Source organism: Brassica oleracea, unplaced genomic scaffold (genome assembly GCF_000695525.1).
Source record: "Brassica oleracea var. oleracea cultivar TO1000 unplaced genomic scaffold, BOL UnpScaffold00767, whole genome shotgun sequence".
NCBI classification, from domain to species: domain Eukaryota; kingdom Viridiplantae; phylum Streptophyta; class Magnoliopsida; order Brassicales; family Brassicaceae; genus Brassica; species Brassica oleracea.
The window spans coordinates 14,911-29,935 of NW_013617451.1; the positions used below are offsets into that span (position 1 = coordinate 14,911).

The 15,025-nt window shown below is 36.2% G+C and overlaps 1 long non-coding RNA gene across 1 annotated transcript; it reads left to right on the forward strand.

Annotated features, from left to right (window-relative positions):
- The first annotated feature begins 11,562 nt into the window (after nucleotides 1–11,562).
- LOC106320041 lies at nucleotides 11,563–12,534 on the forward strand. Its single transcript, XR_001265691.1, has 2 exons — nucleotides 11,563–11,694; nucleotides 12,301–12,534. It is a non-coding gene; the product is annotated as an uncharacterized LOC106320041 (long non-coding RNA).
- Nucleotides 12,535–15,025: the final 2,491 nt, after the last annotated feature.

The window sequence follows — 15,025 nt, forward strand, 5'->3', positions numbered from 1 at the left end:
ACATAACTCTTCATAGGCCTGTTTAGTTCGCGCTGGTAAATCCCCATAGTGCGTCTTGTTCAATGCCCGCAGGGGCTGTTTGAGGAGCTTAAGCTTCTTATGAAACCGAGAGAGAGCTGACCTCGAGTGGTGAGTAGGCTCTGTAGTATCCCATACTTCCTTAACCGTTGCTAGGAAATCTGTATGTTCTGTGAGGTAGTTAAAGAACCGAAATGGTTTACGAGCTTGATTCACAGTACCTGTCATACATATCATGCATCTGGCATGATCAGAAACTCCTCCAGCGTCAAACTGTGCAGAAGACTGAGGATAATGATTCAGCCATTCACTATTAACCAGAGCTCTGTCTAACATTTTCCCAATCAGGTCTTCAACTCTTTTACTCCACCACGTAAAAAGAGCCCCTGTATATGGCAGATCCGTTACCATACAATCAGTCATCGCCTCCTGAAAGTGCCTCATCCCTATCTGACCACCTCTGTAATCCATAGCCCGAGAATGCTCACTAGAAGAGAGTGTGGCATTAAAATCCCCTACAATAATCCATGGTAAATGGAGATGACAGTAAACCGCCTTAGTACCCCTCAGCTCTTCCCATAGTGTCATTCTCTCACCAACCGTGTTGAACGCATATATCGCCGAGCAAATAAATTGGTCTCTTGTGCTTGGGATTTGAATGTCACATGTAATAACTTGCGCACTCATATGCAACCTCGTACTACAACGTCACTAGACCAGCAAAACCAAATTCTGCCCAGGTGATGAAACTCATAATTAGTCAGAGAATTCCAAGTGGGCATAGCTGCATTCATACACCTCTTATGATTGCCTTCATGTACTCTCGTTTCCAACAAAAATCCGAAAGATGGCTTTTCCTCTTGTAACCATGTTCTAAGAGCTCTATGCTTGCGTGTCATGCTGAATCCACGCATGTTCCAAGCGAAGAAGGACTTCATAACTTCCTATCGGAAGCCTTTTTCGATGTGCCCTGCAACCTCACATACAATAGATCCTTAGGACGAACAACCTTTCCCCTAGTTTGCTTCCCAGCCGCTACAGAACGCCTACCACTCATTACTTGTGTTTGCTGAATTTTCTTTCTTGCTGCTTTGCTCTCCAAGATCTCTCCTTCCTCAACTTCTTTCAATAGCTCTTCTTCCTCTTCCTCTTCATCCTCATCGATATCTTGTAGAGGACTAAATTTGGATGGTGAAACTGCAATCCCTTTCTCATCTGCACATCGCTTTTGTTGTGATCCCTGATGGCTCTGGCTACCACCAACTTCTGTCCCTTTCCTCCCTCCATGAACATTTTCCCAACTACCCGTATCAGCAGTGTGAAATGCTTCAGTGGTCAGCTCAATCAACTGAATCGCTAGTGCCTTTTCTTTAGCCTTTAAATGCTGCTCCTCGAAGGCCTTATGATTAATATCAACTTCCACACCATTAGATGAATCATGTATAGCAGGTCGTGGAGTGATCGCTTCCAGATCCTCAAGAAGTTCACTTAGAGCCCTACCATCCAACCCAACGTCCTTTGCAACATCATTCGAATTCTCACCCTGCTTCCCTTTCTCCCCTTCTTCTGGTTTCTAAAGCAGTTTGACGTCCTTTCCAGTACAGTCTTGCCCCTTATGCCCCCATTTCCTACACACAGTACATCGAGGTGGAAGCCATGGAAAGTTCACCCCAATCTCTCTTTCCAATCCTTCCTTATCTTTGAACGTGATCTTTTCCACCAGAGGTTCATGGAGATTCACTTCAGTCAACACACGCGCTACATCCAATCAAATACATCTTTTCGTGTTAGGATGCAGCTTAACAAAACGCCCTACTGCTCTTGTCAGACACTTCAGACCTTTATGCGAATAAAGATCGTTTGGAACTCCACACAAATCAACGCATAGAGGCATCGAAATCAGGTCAGGAGGGTTGATGACGCAGCGTAAGAATAGGGTTTGAACGATCAATCTCGCAAATAGGGTTTGCAAGAGACAATTCTTTGCTCAATCAAGAGATTTGTATGAATGTATTGAGACCAACTTCTTATGATGACGAATTGAATCGAGTCAAGACAAGGATTAAAAGCAAAAGCTCTGTAGTTTATTAAAATCAAAAAGTAATTCTCAAAACAAGTCGATGCTTTCTTATATATCTCTTAATCCATAGAAAAACCTATGAGGATAAGGAGAAATATAACCCAATAGTTATCGACAAAGGAAAACAAAACCCTTATCAAAACGTGTAAATAAATAAGATAACTTAACACCAAAGCAACTCCTAAGTAAAAAAGGAAAGATAATTCAAACACTTGTTGGCGCCACTTTCATGGATGCCGCTGCATCAGGACTCCCCGGGTGAGAAGGATTTGACCCCGAATCTGGAACTGTAGGAGTGCCAAGGTAACGAGAGAGGTACTTGACATTAAACACATCAGAAGTGGAAATGTTCGCCGGGAGTTGTAGTCGATAAGCGTTATCGTTGATACGTTCCAACACCTGCAGTGGACCAATCTTCTTGGCCTTAAGCTTATTGTAAGCGTGTGAGGGCATGCGATCCCTAGTGAGATACGCCCAAACGAGATCCCCCACCTCAAACACCAACTTATGTCGATGCAAATCCGCAGACTGCTTATATTTTGTTGTCGATGACTCCAAATTTGCAACTGCCTGATCATGGATATGCGCTAAAGAATCAACAAACGTTGCTGCATCACCATGTAACCGAGTTCGGTCGGGAAGGTTGGAGAGAGCAACCAGACCGCGAGGAACAATGCCATAAACCACCTGGAAAGGAAAAAACCCTAGACTCCGATTGAATGCATTGTTATGAGCAAACTCCGCTTGCGGAACTCTTGAATCCCAAGTTCTGATTGCATCACCAACAAGACAGCGCAAGAGGTTTCCCAACTAACGATTTGTCACTTCCGTTTGCCCATCAGATTGAGGATGATAGGCTGAACTCATATTCAAAGTAGTACCAAGAAGTTTCTATAAGGAACGCCAAAAATGGCCGAGAAACCTTGAATCCCGATCAGAAACTATGGAAAGTGGAAGGCCATGAAGGCGATAGATATCCCAGAAGAATAAACTGGCGACCTGAAGGGCATCATTAGTCTTCTTGCAAGGAATGAAGTGCGCCATCTTCGAGAATCGATCCACTACCACAAAAATTGAATCAAAACCACGTTGTGTCCGAGGCAAGCCAACAACAAAATCAATACTAATATCCGTCCATGGCTGTGTAGGAACCGGAAGAGGAATATATAATCCTGCATTAGTCGCATGGCCTTTCGATTGTTGACACGTTACACATCGCTCAACAAACCTCTCAACGCCACGACGCAACGATGGCCAGAAGTAAGAGGATGCAACGAGCTGCAGCGTGCGATCACGACCAATGTGACCTTCCTGATGCAACTCTGTGAGCAGCTGGAGCCGTAGACTACACTCAGGAACGCACAGACGAGTACCAAGAAGGAGAAAACCATCATGAACAGAATACTCAGACGATGACCCTTCCATTGCAGCTGAATAAAACTTTCCGAAGAAAGGATCAGTCGGGTAAAGATCAAGAAACAAGCCAAACCCTGTCACCGTAGTGTGAAGAACCACGAGCAAAGAGTGGCGACTACTTAAGGCATCGGCCACACGATTCAAAGCTCCCAACGTGTGCTTGATGACAAAGATGAATTGCTGAATATAGGCAATCCAAGGGGCATAACGAGCAGAGACCTTTGCCTGACTACCCAGATGCTTCAAAGCGTCATGATCAGTATACAAGACGAAATCTTTATGAAACAGATAATGACGCCAATGCTTGATAGCCTGAACTATAGCATAGAACTCCACATCATACGTACTGTAACATGATCGTGCACCGGCCATTTTTTCACTAAAAAAAGCGATGGGACGTCCCTTTTGACTCAGGACCGCACCAAGACCTGCTTTTGACGCGTCACAATGTAGCTTGAACACGAGGTTGAAGTCGGGCAAAGCCAAAACCGGCACAAAGCAGAGCTTATCTTTGATCACGAGAAACGAAGTTTCTGCTGCAGGCATCCAACAAAAGCGACCGTCACGTATAGTATCAGTGACTGGTGCCAGTAAACTGCTAATCTGAGAGGCAAAACGCCTATAGAAGGACGCAAGGCCATGAAAACTGCGGAATTCAGTTATCGTTGTAGGCGTCGGCCAGATTTTGATGGCTGCTATCTTCCCTGGATCAACTGCTAATCCTTTATCAGAGACAATGTACCCAAGGAACTGAACTTGGGAAGAACCAAATTCACACTTTTTAAGAGTAGCATAAAACTTATCTCTGCGGAAAACAGCCAGGACGTCACGGATATGTTGCACATGATCCGAAAGTCAGGAGCTGAAGATCAAGTTGTCGTCAAAATAAATGACCACAAATTTGCTGATGAAGGGGCGAAGGGCTTGATTCATGACCCGCATAAATGTACTTGGTGCATTCGACAACCCAAACGGCATAACAAGCCTTTCAAAAAGACCCTCACGAGTTTTGAATGCTGTTTTCCATTCATCTCCAGGGTTGATATGAATCTGATGATAGCCGCTTTTCAAGTCCAGTTTTGTAAAGATGGTAGATGTACCGATTTGATACAGCAAGTCGTCTAGTCTAGGGATCGGGAATCGATACCGAACTGCTATTTTGTTGATAGCTCGACTGTCAACACACATTCTCCAGGAACCATCCTTTTTTGGTATTAAGAGGGCTGGGACCGCGGAAGGGCTTAAACTCTCGCGTAAAAATCCCTTAGCGACAAGGTCTTCTACTTGTCTGCGAAGCTCTTCATGTTTACTAGGACTCATCCGATAGTGTGCGCGGTTAGGTAAAGTCGCATCAGGCACAAAATCAATACGATGCTGGATATCTCGCAAAGGCGGAAGGCCTAGAAGCAGATCCTCTGGAAAGACGTCTGCGAACTCTTGAAGAATTGGTAAGAAAGTCGCAGGAACATTATGAAAACGTTCAAGTGCTCGTGGCTTTGTGATGAGGATGAAGACAACTTTCTGAGCACGTAACTCAAGTTCAAAAGACTTCTTATGGAGGAGCAAGACCTGTTTCTGTGGTGGAGTGATTTGTTCCGGAGGAGACGGTTTGAGGACAAATTTTCGGTTATCAAAGGTGAAACTGTAAGTGTTGTGGTAACCGTCATGGATCACCTTCCTATCGAACTCCCAAGGTCGACCAAGAAATAAGTGGCAAGCATCCATCGGGGCTATGTCACAATAAGTCTGATCTTTGTAAGCATTGTCAATCGAAAAAGAGATTAGAGCTCGCCGTATGACAAAAAAGTCATGATCCTGTTGTAACCAGGCCAGTTTATAGGGGTGCGGGCGTGGTTCATCTTTGATGGCTAGTTTAGCAATAGCATCATCTGCAATGACATTCTCACAACTACCGGAGTCAATGACAAAAGAGCAGACTTTACCATTGATCCTGCATCGCGACTGAAATAACTTATTTCGTTGGGGAAATTGAGTATCAGCTCGAGGTGCCAGACAAGAACGCGAACGACAAGAAGATGTCATGTATCAGGATATAATTCCTCCTCTGTTTCTGATGGTGATTCATCATATATTGGTTCTTGTAACTGGTCAACTTCTTCGATAAGGAGTCCCCTATGGGTTCGCGAAGGACACTCTGATTGGCGATGTCCTGCCTCTCCGCAAGAAAAGCAACGTAGGCCCGAAGGTCGGTGCTGCTTTGCTGCATCAACTGTTGTAACCGCGGTCTCTGTTTTTGTCTCTGGAGTGGTTGAAGTTGTTGTCGCCGTATTTTGGCGAGATTGTCTAGTAGAGCCCCAACCCTGAAACCCGCTACGTATTTGAGCTTCCACCGTTAAAGCTTGTTGATGTGCTTCAGAGATTGACTGAGGGCGGAAAAGGTTTAGGGTGAACTGAATTTGTTGACGGAGGCCGCCAATAAAACGTGTCACCAACTGTTGTTCCGAATCTTGGATCTCCACACGGTTAAGCATCTTAAAGAAGTCTGTCACATACTCATCTACTGTACGACTACCTTGTCTCAAAATTTGTAATTTTTGAAACATGAGTTGATCGTAGTTGTAGGGAAGAAATTTTTTTTGCATCTCCTTCTTAAGTTTGACCCATGAGGTAATCTTTGTTTTTCCCAAATGAGCATGCGTTGTTTTGCTTTGCGACCACCATGCCGCCGCACGGTCTCGAAAACGTATGGCAATAAGGGGGACACAACGATCCATTGGTATGTTCTTGAATTCCATAATGTCTTCGACGGTGACGAGCCAGTCAAGAGGTCTTCGGGCACAGTGAATCCCTTAAACTCAGGAATCTCCAATTTGAACGATGACTTCCAACGATTGGTAGTATCATCGTCCTCGGAATCCGAATCATTGTTGTTGTTATTGTTGCGAAGAGCTGTAGTACGTCGAAGGGCAGCGAATGGATTTTCATCATCATCTGAATCTTCGTTGTCATCAGCTTGCATAGGACGTTCATGTTGATTCATCGGTGCTGTACGCTGTGTATTCACTGCAGCTGTAAGATTTGCGACCTGTTCCTGTAAGTCGGCAAGTGTTTGCCGTGTGACTTCGGCTTCAGTCGGATCTACAACTTTCTTGTCTCGGCATTGAATCATAGGAGCGTAGTGCTGTCTCTGGTACCAACCTGACGCAGCGTAAAGATAGGGTTTGAACGATCAATCTCGCAAATAGGGTTTGCAAGAGACAATTCTTTGCTCAATCAAGAGATTTGTATGAATGTCTTGAGACCAACTTCTTATGATGACGAATTGAATCGAGTCAAGGCAAGGATTAAAAGCAAAAGCCCTGTAGTTTATTAAAATCAAAAAGTAATTCTCAAAACAAGTCGATGCTTGCTTATATATCTCTTAATCCATAGACAAACCTATGAGGATAAGGAGAAATATAACCCAATAGTTATCGACAAAGGAAAACAAAACCCTTATCAAAACGTGTAAATAAATAAGATAACTTAACACCAAAGCAACTCCTAAGTAAAAAAGGAAAGATAATTCAAACACTTGTTGGCGCCACTTTAATGGATGCCGCTGCATCAGTTGAGCGCCGACTCCGGAGACCAAACATTCACCACTAATGGAACATCTCCAATGTGCCAATATTTCCTTTGCAACACACGAGTCCTCATCTGGCTGTTATCAATACGAAAAAGAACAGTATTCTTCTCGATAAACTGCACATCGATCTTTGATCCAGCTTTGGGTGAAGACCAAATGAATGCGATTTACAGTCGCGTGCACTGATCCGATATGAGGGGCATCTCCTATGAAATAGCCCACCACAAATGACTTCCACAACAGCTCTGAATCATCGAAGATATCCTCCGGAATTTGCATCGAAGCCACTCCTCCGACAACTTCAATGACCGGTTCCGAAGGACCGGCCTGACTATTCTTCAACCATGGAGAATCAGTCTTACTAGCATCATCCTTAATAGAGATCGGAGAATCAACCGTAGCCCCCAATCTCTCGCCCTCACTCTCCTCCTGCTTCCCTTCCCTATCGAGATTCAAAGTCCCACCTTGCACTTCTCTCGACTCGGAGTCCCTTACTGAGACACGAACCAGATCCCCTTCCTTTGTACCTGTCGAAACGGAGCCTCCGCCACCACCACCACCACTAGGGTTTTCGCCTTCAGAGTCGCCGTCGTCAAGAGTCGCCATCTTCGATTTAGAATCCTAAATTTCACATTCCAAAAACCATACGCCACCCCTCAACTCTAAACTCGAAGTTTAGATTAGTTAACTCTAGGGTTATAAGTTTTTTTTACCCTTCATTAAAAGTGAGGGTAAAAGTGGTTAGTGTAAACATGAAAAGTGATACTATGAATGTGGTATTTGTGGCAATTTTCCGTCAATTAATATATAGTATGATTTATCTGTTTAAAACCAAGGATAAATTTGGTTAATGTAAACATGAAAACATGTATTAGGAAAATGGTAGTATAAGTAATTTCTCTCATAATTTTGTCAAATCACACTTTTTCACTCATTTTTTATTTAGTGTTTAACATAAAACTTAAATGGGTTAAACAAACCATTTCTTCCTTCAAAACATACCTATTTTAATTAAATCTGATTAATTAATAAGAAAAAAATAATTTTTAAATTTTTAAATAACAAAATGTTGTTATTTTAGGCATATATACTTAATATTAATGTAGATCCAATATTATATCAAAATAAAATATTTTTATTCGTGTAAAATTTATTATTGTAAATTTAAAAGTTTATTATACCGGAAAATATATATCTCATTATTTTTAAATAATTTATCCTATTTGAAATTTACATTATAATTTTTATCTTTGATTTTAACAACAGTAGAACATGTCATTTTTATTGATCTTTCTTACTCAAGTTATCACAATGTTTTAAAAACACATAAAACTAATTGGTTCACATTTATAGTAACACAAAAAATACATGCATCTCAACAAATAAATAAAATTAAATACATAAGAATATAAAAGAACCAAAAAAACAACAAACATATTTTATTCTTCTTCCCTCTTGTTTTTTATTTATGTCTCCTTTATTTTTTACTATTCAAAACAAGCATGCTAATTTAATTATAATCAAAGCTATATGAATTATATTAATAGAGTATTAACTCTAGGAAAAGCATGTGAAAAATACTTTGATTAGTTTAATTTTAAATGACTTACTATATAATAATTTTAAATGAATTACCATATAATATAATTTTAAGTGACTTATCATTTAATAATTTTATTTCATCTGTTAATATTAATGGATGAATTAAATAACATTTCTTGATTATACAATTTTAAATGACTTACCATATAATTTTATGTTTTAAAATATAAAAATAATTTAATCATTTCTAAAAGTGATAACTTATCTATGAAATCACATTGTCTTTGGAAAATGATGAGAATTTTTTAAAATTATATATTTGATTTTTTTGCATTCATTTGAAACATTTTAGAATATATATAAATATATATATATATATATAGAGAGAGAGAGAGAGAGAGAATGAGTGAGTTTAGTTAATATTATTAGGTTTACATTAATTATTTTTCTGGAATCTATGATTTATTGTATTCATTACTATTATAAAGATATTAAAAACCGTTTTTATAATTTTTTATGTAGTATCATATGTATTTAAATGTATATTATCATTTTATCTAATATAATCTATGATATTTAATTGTTTCTATAAATAATATTAATTCATCTATATTTAAGATGTTTAATCGTATGTTTGGAAACATATATTAGATTAGGTAATTCTAGGGTTAGCTTCCTTTCAAACACTTTAATTAAATAAAAAAAAAATAAAAATCATCAACCAATCAAATTATAACAATTAATTGGAAATCTCTCCTATGAGCGACACATCAGCAGAAATCACTTAAGTGACTTTTCAATTAATATATAGGGGGTGTCTAGTGGCACAAAGAAGTACTCTTCCATGGAAATTTGATGGTAAATGATAGGAGTGATCCTAAATTAATAATATTGATAATGGGATTTATATTCACCTCACATCCCTTAGCGCCACTCTCCTTGACGAATCTCATCTAATTTAGAAGGAAACCAAAGAGTTCAAATTTCCGATTCAGAGATTACCAATATGGAAGATGATGGCGGAAATGCCGATAACAAAATGTACTCGAGTAAATCTGCAAAAAATAGCTGAATACTGATTCATCTATCTTCCTGAAAGCCCCTTAAATCACCTTTAACACTCACCATTAGATCTCATTCTTCAATCGATGATCAACTTTTCGTATGGACTAATTCAGGTTATGGCGAAACCCCACAACATTATATATGATCATTAGTTTGGGAGAGATACTAGAAAAATCCTGAGATATTTAATCATTTGGATCAATCTATTAACGACCACAAACAGAGAAGGGCCTCCAGTGCTGCTGTAAACCACATTCATATACAATTTTTACCATAAGAAGAGTGGTTCCAACTTCAAAGGCAGAGAATAAGAGCAGAAATTTAACCTGATCCAAGGTGGCAGAAAATTCGTAAATCCTCCTCCCAAGTTGTGTCTACGTAACGTGCTGTCAAAGTATTTTCCAAAATAACAAAATGTGTTAAATTACATGGACGAAAAAGAACAACACATAAGTAGATCTTGCTCCTCTGGCTATTCACAGTTCTGTTTTTGTATGATATCATAGAACAATAACACAAAATCACATCTAGTTCCTCCAAAATGAAAGACCAATTTTGAAGATGACATGGCACAAAGATGATTTATGACAGGCTGATTTTTGTAGCTGACGTGGATAGGCTAAATGGAGTTCATATCCCCCTTTAAATATTAGTAGATACTCAGTTTGGGTTTTCAAATTCAGATAGGACATTAGAAGAGGGCAATAAATGTCTAAACCAGCAACAAGGTTTCAAGTTCTGAACTATCATTTGCAAAATTCTTCAAACTTGTACCAACAATAAATCTAGAGACATAGGATCATCTCAAACAACCCATCAAGCAGTAATCTCTTTGTTGAGCTTTGCAAGCTCCTGTCTCACCACAACGGCCCTCTGCAAGTTACAACACATGAAATCCATTCAACAAGGTACCTAGGACAAGTAAATGATTATGAACTTAACATTAGCATTAGAAGCATAACACTGATTTTGAGCTTTCACATTTTCTTTAGATAGAACAAGCCATTTGAAAACATCTATGTATCTTATGAGTACAAAGAAGGCAGATAAGGGATCATTAAGCATCAAGGAGAGTGTAATTGTAGTAAAATAGAGAGAGATGGAAACTGGCCTTGAACCTCCATAATGCAACAGATTTAGGTGATTTGATCATTGTGTCCTATATTTGTGATAAAATGTTTATTAGATTATCTTATGATATTTCTCAGATAAAAATGCAATCCAAAATCATCCATCAAATATTATTTACCATAAATTAATGTCTGATCTCTACATCAAATCCAAATTTTATTAAAAAATATTATTATTCTTCCTAAAACATAATTTAAAAAAATCAAAATTCAAAATTAATTAAATTATGTTCTTGTGCACCAATCTGTGTGATACTGAATTAGAAATTTGAAATAGATAAATGGTAAAAAAGTTATACATGTACTAGTTGTTGCTTTTATACTTGATTAAACTAAATAAAAAATAAATACTATGTCCAATAAAATTCACTCAAATCCCTGAAATTTCATCTATGATAGATCCATAAAAAGAATTCATATATATATATATATATATATATATAAGTCTTTTGAATTGTTTCTTAATCAATAGCATTTCCTCATATAAATCAAGTTTTTATTTTTTACTTTTACCCAAAAAATATAGACTGTGAATTAGATATCTATTTTCGGTAAAATATGAGCGAGTCTAATGCATTAGTTTACCAAATACGTAAAACAAAATCTGAAATTATGCAAAACCACCTCATTTAATCTAAATTAAAGGAGGCAAGTAGCTTAAATTAGATATATTGTAACATAGGATACATTTGACTTCTTATATATGCATATACTTTCTTGTTTCTTTCTTGTTCATTACACACAACAAATTTTCTGATAAAAAGCATAATCAATTCATTTATATTACACAAGGATGAAAAAATCACTTATATTTTCATTTAATGTTTTACCTCTCCTCATCATTCTTGTACTAGGTTTGTCTCTATACTTTTGTAATATATATTGCATTTATTCGTAAAAAAAAAAGAATTTAGAATGTCTTTGTTTTTGTTTTTTTTTTTTGCAACATATCACTTTATTTTTTAATAAGCTAAGTTGTTACAGACATTTTTTATAGTTGATTACAATATGAAATTACATATTATCTAGACCTATAAATTTATATACAGTAGTTTTGTGACAAATCTAGGAAACTGATATCCAAAAAGTATTTTGTGTTATTTCTTCGCCTATTTTGGCTAGATATATGGTTTTAATATATTACGAAAAACTCTTTTTAATCCAAATTGGTTCAACAAACAAATTTTCTTCATTACTTCAAATTCATGCTTACTGAGTAATTAAATATGTAAAACTATAGTTCTTGTTTAAGAAATAAAGTTGATATATCATTTTACAAGGAAATTTACATGGTACTTATAGATATCTTTATATCAGATTAGCTACATGTTTTGTTTACCTCAAATAATCAATGATTTTTAAAACTAAATAAACATTATCTAAAATATTTTTCAGTATTTGAAATTTGTCGGAAACATTTTTCATTAGATACACTGAGATTTATGTTTTATATATAATAGTGGTCGGAGCGATGGGGCAAGGGAATAAAAATAAAAAAAATACATGTCCCATATATCTAGATAACCAAAAGCCTGAAAGTTGTCAAGACAAGCCAGCTTGCCTATCTGCATGCAAGAAGAAGACAGAAGGGTCAGGGATGCAGGAAATAACCACTGGTTGCATCTCAGGAAACAAATGTGCATGCTATGTCCCATGTCCAAAATGATCTTAATGTTTATTTTATTGACAACAAACTTCATATATATTTATAATAAATTAAGATGTGATTTATAGTAATAATTAAATAAGTTGTCAAATTATGATAAGAATAAAATATGATCTTTTGCAGATGTAGTAAATGAAACAATAAGTTGAAAAGGTATATTAGAATTATTAACTTCTAAATTTTGGGCGCTAAATGAAAAAAAATGATGCTTACTAGATGAGCCCACGAGTTATTTTAAAAAATATTATATTTTTGTTATATCGCAACCACATTTATGTTGTTTGCCATTTATATTTGTTGTATAAAATATATATGGATCAATTTTGAGCCATAATCATAATAATATTTACATAAACTATTATGTTCTATATCTTTTGTTGATTAAAATAGCTATAGAAAGTACAAATCAAATGTTTTGTATTGTGGTATTTACTTACCACATCATTGTTTTTAGATGTTACATGATCATATATATATAAAAGAATTTATATATCTTTATCATGTGTGCATGCTAATTAGAGTATCAGAAATGGTAAGATCTAATAAATGTTCTCATTAGTGTTCTTATAGTGAAATAATAGAACATAATAAATAAATAAAAAAAAAAAGAAAGAGAATATATTATTGTGAGATAACACTATTGATAGAAATTTCTATGCATGTCATAGAATAAGTGACTCTATCAATACTGCGATATACATGCCATGCTATTAAAAATCTCCACTTTTCAATATATTTTTTTTGAGAGTACTACCATTGTTGTTGCTCTTAAGACTTTATAAGAAATTCAAAAGCACAAAAAAAAAACACAATCTCGTGTTATCTGGAAATGGGTTTTTGGTTATTATGATGAAAACTAATTATAAAGTTGACCAAAAAAAGGAAGAAGATGAGTTTTCGGTCAAAAAAAAATAAAAGTTATCTTTCTAACTCTCTTTAATTAAATAAACGTTGAAAAAAAACACAATAACACGTACAACTTCGTCGAAGAACTAAAGGAACCCTCACCGCCGCTTTTCTAAAATCGTCGTCGACATTGTGTTTACTCCCTCTTCCTCGAACTAACTCTCTGTCTTGTCTTCTCCGATATCATCTTCCCCGAAATCGTCGTCTCCAATCGTTTCTAGGAAATATTCTTTGCTGCAATCGCCCGAAATCATCTTCTCTGCTACGTTTTTCGAGTTTGTGGCTGAGTTTTAGTTTATGTTGTGGCTGAGTTACTTTCTTTTACGGCTGGTTTATATATGCAGTTTCGTTTATACATGCAGTTGTGGCTGAGTTAATTTCCGTCAATCTCCGAAAACCTAGCTATAAGAAGTGTGCATTCCGAGGAGAAAAGACAAATACATTCCAAAAAACACCCAAATCGGCATTTGTGAGATGTATTTATTTATGTTTTTTGTGATTTGATACCCATATTTGGATAATCTAAATTTTATTTCAGATCTGAGTGAAAGCGAAGATTGAACAAGAAGAGAATGGAGGAGAAGGAAAGAAGTGACGGATTCAGCAGAGACGACACAGAAGAGTTCAATGAAGCTTGTATACATGGACGAGTTATCACCGGAATGGTGCAGAAAACTTGTATTTTTGGTTTTCTATGTAAGAAACATAACTCACCCATGTCTTTTGTGTTTGACTTATGCTATGTTTACACTACTCAGCCGTGTCGTTTATATATCTCAGTCGTGTCGTTTACATAACTCAGTCATACCTCAAACATACCCTAAAATCGGAAAATGTTTAGATAACTCAGTCGTATCGTTTAGATAACTCAGCCGTATCATTTATATAAATCAGTCATACCTCAAACATACCCTAAAATCGGAAAATGTTTAGATAACTCAGTCGTATCGTTTAGATAACTCAGCCGTATCATTTATATAAATCAGTCATACCTCAAACATACCCTAAAATCGGAAAATGTTTAGATAACTCAGTCGTATCGTTTAGATAACTCAGCCGTATCATTTATATAAATCAGTCATACCTCAAACATACCCTAAAATCGGAAAATTGAATTCAAGTACTTTAAGAAGTTATATTGAAGATCATCTTACCAATATCAAGTGAATATAAATCAACTGAATGTGCATAGTTTCTTGAATTTCAAGTTGAGACTTTAACTTGATCTTGAGATATATGTTCTCTTACAATCACTTATACAATTCTTACTTACAAGACTCTAACTTTAATCATTTCTAAAATATAAACCTCAAATCATAAAATATAGAATTATAAAGTTATAAAAATTATAAAGTTTATCTTTGAACAACAAATACAATATTTTTTTATTATTTAAAATTTAAGGTTTAGGTTTAAAGTTTAGGTTTATAGTTTAGAGTTAAGCTCCAATTTTAATCATTAAAAAAAATCTTTAATTTAAAATTCCATTTTAAATTTTGATTTAAAACCGTAGCTACATTCTTTAAATTTAAACAATTTTCAAAACAAATTGAAAAAAACTAAAATTACAAATTATATTGCTTTTTTCATGACCATGATTGATTTTAGTCTAA